The sequence below is a fragment of the Herpailurus yagouaroundi genome, unplaced genomic scaffold, assembly GCF_014898765.1.
Source record: "Herpailurus yagouaroundi ecotype Mexico unplaced genomic scaffold, PumYag 250, whole genome shotgun sequence".
Taxonomy (NCBI): Eukaryota; Metazoa; Chordata; class Mammalia; order Carnivora; family Felidae; genus Herpailurus; species Herpailurus yagouaroundi.
Genome location: NW_024412467.1, coordinates 1,052,192 through 1,059,744, shown reverse-complemented (window position 1 = coordinate 1,059,744; position 7,553 = coordinate 1,052,192). Strand labels below are relative to the sequence as shown.

The window sequence follows — 7,553 nt, the reverse complement described above, 5'->3', positions numbered from 1 at the left end:
TTACCCAACCCCAAAGGCTCTTTTCAGAGCCGCTCAACCTTTCACATAAAGAGCTTTAATCCTGGAGTGTTGGTAGTGTTAGGCAAGAGCCATGTGGCAGTTGAAATGCTTTCCTCGGTCTTTACTTTCCCATTCTAGTTTTCTCAGTAGCTTGTGTTCATGAAACGGTATTAAGCAAGGCCTGAGCAGAAAAACTTGTTTCGAAAACAAGGCAGTGCTTGGCTGCTTAACTATTGAGAGTTTCAGAAAATGAAACTAACTTGGCAGCTCTTTCGCCAGGGCTTGTACTGAGAAGTCTTGGGCTGTCCGGACGAGCCTGGACGAGTTCTACACATTGGCATCCCTTATACGCAAGCCTGTGTAGAAAGCACAATGTGCTTGGTGAGTCTGAGTCATTGTTCAGTGGGAAACAATAGGATGCTACATACCTGATGGCGTGAGAAACTAATTTCCTAGTAAATGGAAGGGGTTGGGGGGGGAAACCACTGAACTTAGAGGATAGATGTCTATTGAAGAATAACCCCAAACTTTAGTTGTTATTCTGCAAGTAATTGGGGCATTCCGTGCTTCTTTGGAAAAGTGAACAGGATTTGTAAGAGGAAGGAGAAGGTAAAGAAGCGGCCGAGAACAGCCTGGAAACACCGCCTCTTGTTTTGCAGTGATGTCTGCCAGCCAGCACAGGAGCCAGGCCTGGGCAGTCTTCCCTTAAGAGGCTTGATAGGAATCCTCAACAGAATACACTGTCCCCTATCCATTTACAAAGTACCTTGAGACTCACGTCATCAAGAGCTCTTCAGTTACTGTCCTCACTTTTGGCAAGTCCACCCTCCTAGGCATTTCTCTGTCGGATCAGGGAGTGTGGAACAGAGAGGGTGGTGGTTAGTGCACGAGGTTCTAGGATCACAGATCTGAGTGTGCCTAACTTTCTTCCCTAAATGACGCGTTGAGGGGAAGGACTAGGACTCTGAGTTTATTTATTTGTTGAGAGCCTCAGAAAGTGAGCTTCAGAGAGTGACAGGTACTTGGGGAAGAGCTCAGTGAGCAGGAGAGAAATAATCTTTGACCTCACAGGGCTCCGAGTCGAAAATGGACATTTCAATGGGAGTCTCACAGACTAACAGAAAGGGCAAACCTCTGTCTGAAGGTCACTTTAGCATTGCCAAAAGTCAAATGGATTTAATCTTGACTAGGACAATGACAAGGGAAGAGGACGTGGCTAGAGGGAGAGAAGATTCGATGTGCAGGAAAAAAATACCATGCAGAGTTTGCATTTATGGACTAGAGTTAACAACAGGGGCTATATATTTATTTATGCTTTTCACCGGGCCATGTCTCATTTTGGGTTCACGGGGATTCTGTAGAAGTTCGGTGCCTAACTAAAATGTAGGATCTTACTGAAATGCAGAAAGGAACGCTATCATAGATCTTGTCCATTAATCTTCTTAAGGACTGGTTTTTGTGTACACCCTTGGGAGTGACAGACAACCTAAAATAGTCACTGGTTAAAGTAGATAAAAGACGGTTTCTCTCTCATGAACAGGTGTATAAATGTAATCTCGGGCCTGGCATGGGGTCTCCCTAAGGAGCTCATCTCCCTTTGTGTAATGTGCGTTGGCTCTGTCATTGGAGAATATTCTCAAATATATTCTGCTATTGAATTCTGCTATGGAGGACCAACCCAAGACCAACAAACTGGATGGCCGCAACTCATAAGAAATGTTAAGTGGGTAATTCCTAAGTGAGAAACTTACGAGAAGTGTTATGTGGGTAGGCAAGAAATTGTATGAGATGGAGACAAAATTCAAAAGCTGTATTGACTAAAAATCATAAATTTGTTGCCTGTCAGACATGGTGCACATAGAGAAAGTAAGCAGAGCCCGTGTGCTACACGGAGGTGGGAAGAGATGAAAGAGAGCGAGAAATGCCAGAATTTGCGCCACACCAAATATTTATGAGGTACTCAGTATTCAGTCTTACATTGACCACCCCTCGGTGACTTCCACTTTAGCCCCATTTGCCTTCTGCAGACAAACACCCTCGTCAAGGGCATGGCTGCTTGGGATGTCACGGGCAGCCAATACGGGAGGCTGTGTGCCCAGAAATGGCCTGCCCGGTAGTATAATTGAAGACATGAATGGGGGGTTGGGGGGTGCCTGGGTGGCTCAGTTGGTTGGGCGTCCAACTTCAGCTCATGATCTCACTGTTCATGAGTTCGAGTCCCGCATCAGACTCTGTGCTGGCAGCTCAGAGCCTGGAGCCTGCCTTGAGTTCTGTCTCCCTCTTTCTCTTCCTCTCCCCCAATGGCTCTCTCTCTCTCTCTCTCTCTCTCTCTCTCTCTCTCTCAAAAATAAATGGACATTTTAAAAAAAAATTTTTTTAAAGAAGACATGCGGGTAATTTCCTACCTTTTCACTCTAGCTGTCATTCTTACACCTTGCAGCCCAAGAGGTCTGCTCCAGCTACAACTCTCTTGTTCACATTCTATCCTGAAGGAAGGAGAAATGGGCATCCCCACCATTTACTGAAATCCTGAGAATGGGGTAACCCGGCCTTTGCTAATATGCCCTTGGCCAAAAATACTCAATGGCCACACTAGCTACAAAAGAAGCCGGGGGAGTGGCATTACTACATAAGAGAGGAAAAGCCAATTTCAGGGAACAACTGTGTGGCTGTCCCTGCCACAGCTCTTACCTAAAGACAGAAGGTCTCCCTCTCTCTCTGCTCCTCCCCCGCTCATGCTCTGTCTCTCTCTCTCTCTCTCCTTCAAAAATAAATAAAAACATTAAAAAAGAAAATTTTTAAAGACAGAGGGAGACTGATGAGTTCCTACCTCTTCAGGGGGACACTGGAGCTTCCTGGTACAACACAACTGAATTGTAAGTATTGGCAATAATTGCTTCGGCTGCGAAGAAAATAAAATGGTACCAGTCTAGTTAGAATCAAATTTCCCCGTTGAGATGAACAGTGATCACCGCCACTGGGAAGCCGGGGCGAGCGGTGTGCGATCAGCACAGGCTTGGGAGATCAGCAAAACACCTGGGAAGGTAGAGGGAGGCCAACAAGGTCAGACTCAAAGCCCGTGAACAAGGTCAGGCTGAGTTTGGAGTCCAGTGACAGCCCACTGTTTCCATGTACATTCTGAGGGCCACCATCTGGTATACAAGTTCCAGCCTTACCTGCCTCGGGCTTGACTTCTGCACTTTTTACCTTGGTGGGTTTACTCAACTCATTCCGAAGATATCACCATCAGGGTAACATTCGTTATGCACCAAACCTCCAGAAGATTCAGTCCTCGCCTTTTGTTCTAAAAAGCTCTGTTCTCTCATTTGGAACCTCAAATCTCTTACTTTTGATTTTAAGTACACTATCACACAATTAAGACCCTTTCCTGAATCAGGCTGGCAGTCCTCCATGACCTTAACACTCGTCTATACCTGCCCTTGCCTTTTTTTTTTTTTTTAATTTTTTTTTTCAACGTTTATTTATTTTTGGGACAGAGAGAGACAGAGCATGAACGGGGGAGGGGCAGAGAGAGAGGGAGACACAGAATCAGAAACAGGCTCCAGGCTCTGAGCCATCAGCCCAGATGCCTGATGCGAGCCTGACGCAGGGCTCGAACTCACGGACCGCGAGATCGAGACCTGGCTGAAGTCGGACGCTTAACGGACTGCGCCACCCAGGCGCCCCAAGCCCTTGCCTTTTTGTTCACCTTCCTCACTGTGCGCTCGGGAACCTGGAGTGATACTTTCTCAAAAAATATTAAAAACACGTGAATCAATGCTGAGTTTCCCTGGGAGCCCCAGCTTGAGAACACAGAGGACCCTGTCCTCTGGCTGCTTATCAGACCGTGACCCTGAATATGCTCCCAGCTTAGGACCTGTTCAGTCATCACTGTCCTCTTCTCTGTGGAATGATCTTCTCACAGATGCGTGCAGAACCACCTCCTTCCCAGGCTTCCTGCCTCTGCCTCGGTGGCACGTTAGTGGGGGTGTCCTCCCCACCCACCCTCTTTAAGACTACAACCCTCCACCACCCATCCCTGGCAGTCCTTAATCTTCTTGGCCTGTTTCTTCCATCCCTGAATCTCTTTACCCACCAAAATACTGTGTTTGTTTATTTTTGTTTATTTCCTGTCTCCCACAACGACAAGGACAATGTCCGTGAGCCCCACCCCAAGGGAACCTTACCCACGTTACTCACTGCTCTATTTCCGGCACCTCCAATGACGTAGGGCGCGTTGTAAGCGCTCAAAAAGTTTTTGATGGGTGTTCAGAGAAAGCAAAATTAAAATATGCATGTAACACACAATGGCCATCCATTGTCTAGCACCGGAGATAAAACCCATGGCTGAATTATCAAAATGAGCACCTCTGTGAAGTAGCTTACCTCACTATGCTTCAATTTCTTCGTCGTTGTATTTGGGCTAATAATGGCCCCTCACCCATAGAGTTATTGTGTGGATTAAATAAAATGATCTACGCAGGCACCAAATTACACTTTTGAACTCATGAAGTCATGGTTCTTTTACCACCTAGACAATTCCCCGAGACAGGGATTGTTAACATCTCTACCTGGCAAGTGACCTAAGGGAAACCCAGATGCCACCCAGAGCTTGGAACAGGCCACCAGTGGGTGTAGATTCAACCAGAAACACTGCTGCTGCTGATTGGCTCACCCAGCGAAATACAGCTGGGGGGGCTCACCACTGTTCCTGATACGCGAACCTCTGGCCTAGTCCCCGAAGACGTTCATGTCTGTAATCTTGAATTTGCAATTCAAACAAATGGAGTTTGTTACCTGAGCGTACACATTTTGCCTGTGGCCATAAAACTAGCACGTCTGAAGTATCAGGATATGAATTGCATTTAACCTCTAACCTGCACAGGTTTGCTCTTTTCTCCTTAAGTATAAAATGCTAAAAGGTCAGCTTCTATTTGCTAGACCTGGATAGAAAGAAAAGTGCGCCATAATTTTTGTCCTGGAGCACAACTGGGACTACCTAAGTATAAAACAGAACCTGCTTACCTGAGAAACAGACAGAAATTCCTATGTTCAACTGTTTCCAAGGCCTTGCATCTGAGCTAAAACCTCCAAGGCCCTACTTGATCTGGCTTTTTATCTCTCTGCCTTCACCTCCTTCTATTGTGCCCCGCCCATTCCATGCAGCGGGTGGGGGGGGCGGACAGGACACCTCACGACTCCCCTCCCCTGTCCTCTCCCCTCGCCTCCTTTCAAATCTATGCTGAAATTGTATCCTTGTCTTCATACGTGCCTTATCTAAATTTCAATTCCCCATAACATTCCTTATTCCACCTTCATTTTTCTCCTTACCATCTACCACACTACCTCTGATATTCATGTGATTTGTTGTCTGTCCTTCCTGGACGTGTAAACTCCACGAGAGCTGAGAATTCTGTTTTGTTCTCCGAGTATTATTCCCAACGCACAGAACAGCACCTAGCACATTGTAAACTCTCAACAACTATATGTGTGGAGTAGATAAATTTTTAAATTCATCAGTGTTGAGAAATGTTTGTTGGGGGAATCATCACGGATCATTTTGGGCTTTAAAATGGTAGACGTGTTTTTGTTTTTTTATTTTTTTTTAATGTTTTTTTTTATTTTTTTAATGTTTTTTTTTTATTTTTGAGACAGAGACAGAGCATGAACGGGGGAGGGTCAGAGAGAGAGGGAGACACAGAATCCGAAACAGGCTCCAGGTCCCGAGCTGTCAGCAAGACCCCGACGCGGGGCTCGAACTCTTGGACCCTGAGATCATGACCTGAGCTGAAGTCGGAAGCTCAACCGACTGAGACAACCAGGCGCCCCGGTAGACGTGTTTTAAAATATTGAGGGGCGCCTGGGTGGCGCAGTCGGTTAAGCGTCCGACTTCAGCCAGGTCACGATCTCGCGGTCCGGGAGTTCGAGCCCCGCGTCAGGCTCTGGGCTGATGGCTCGGAGCCTGGAGCCTGTTTCCGATTCTGTGTCTCCCTCTCTCTCTGCCCCTCCCCCGTTCATGCTCTGTCTCTCTCTGTCCCCAAAAAAATAAATAAACGTTGAAAAAAAAAATCTTTAAAATATTGAGAGCGGAAATGATACGATTTTTTTTTACAATGATCAAGAGGTACAGATAAAACATATTTGGCCACTGTTGATGATGTTGAAGCTGGTGCAGGGTATACAGAGTTTATCAAACCATTATTTCTTCTTCCCTATATTCTGAAATGTCACATAATAAAAACGTTCGAAAAATGAAAAGAATAGCTGTGGGGGAGAAGATAAATTGACAAAGGCCACGGAGAAAGACCAGGTGAATACCCAAACAGCACTTTGAGCCCAGTGTTGGCCCGGAAGTCCAGGATGTTCCTTTTTGTAGCATCCCTTAAAATCTGGTATTACCAGGACACCTGGGTGGTTCAGTGGGTTGAGCCTCTGACTCTTGATCTGGGGCTCAGGTCATGATCTCACAGTTCATGAGCTGAGGCCCCTCCTTGGGGCCTGTACTGTCAGCACAGAGCCTGCTTGGAACTCTCCTCCCTTTCTCTCTGCCCCTTACCCCCACCCCACTGGTGCTCGCTCTCTCACTCTCTCTGAAAATAAATAAACTTAAAAAAAAATTTTTTTTTTAATCTCGTATTGTCAGTTGCCCAAAGCAGCCGTCTCTCATCATAGACTCACATTGGCCCTATCCTCAGAAATTCCTACAAAAGCAACATTCATTGCAGCAAGGTTAATAGTTGTCAACCAAGCCAGAAAATCCATATATATATATATATATATATATATATATATATATATATATATATATAGTCTCTGAAAGCAAGCTACAAACCTGATTCTACAGATATAATTCCTTGCTAAACTGGGAGTCGAGTTAAACAGGAGCTAACCACAAGATTGGAATTTATGTAGCATCTGGTCTTGACCCTAACTTCCTGTTGGTAGCATCTGAGCTTTCATAATTACCATTGCCTACAAGCACCCCATAGACTACAACTAAAATGGTCCTGACTGGACATCAGGCAAAGACATTTTTCACAAAACCTCTAATTGCCTCTAATGTGTCATCAATATTGAGATCACTGCTGTTAAATCAAACTATTTTCCCAGCAACTTGCAATTGATTTGGAGAACATTTAACTCTATGACATAAATAAGCATGCTGTTTGCAAATGATTATTCCTGGTGAGAGTTCACAGGTGGCTTTCTTGATGAGGCCAAAAATATCATTTTTAAAAATGGGCTTCTTAAACTGGTGTCAGTGACAAGCACAAGGTGAACTTGGTACAATGCAGCTTCTGACCAGGCCTGGGGAGGGATGGGGGGTGGGGGGCACGTGGTGATGAGAACCTTCATCCCTACAAATGATGCCCTTGCTGGTGGGCACACCCTTTATGAGTCAGACTGTAGAAACCACCAGGACTGTTACAGGCTCTGTGACCAGTAAGCTCATTAGAAATCCTGAGTCTAATTCTTTTACAGTCAACGATCAGGCTGTACTGTTCTAAGTTTTTACAAAAAAGCCAAAAAAACCTCACTTCACACGATAAGGA

General features: G+C 45.4%; 1 protein-coding gene across 1 annotated transcript in view; it reads left to right on the top strand.

The window, feature by feature from the left end:
* The window catches only part of LOC121020328 (histone H2B type 1-A), a 448,453-nt gene extending 447,201 nt beyond the window's left edge, over positions 1-1,252 (top strand). Inside the window, exon 2 of the mRNA XM_040460327.1 lies at positions 660-1,252. The gene's annotated coding sequence lies outside the window, so the exon portion shown is untranslated. The remainder of the gene's footprint in view (positions 1-659) is intronic.
* Positions 1,253-7,553: the final 6,301 nt, after the last annotated feature.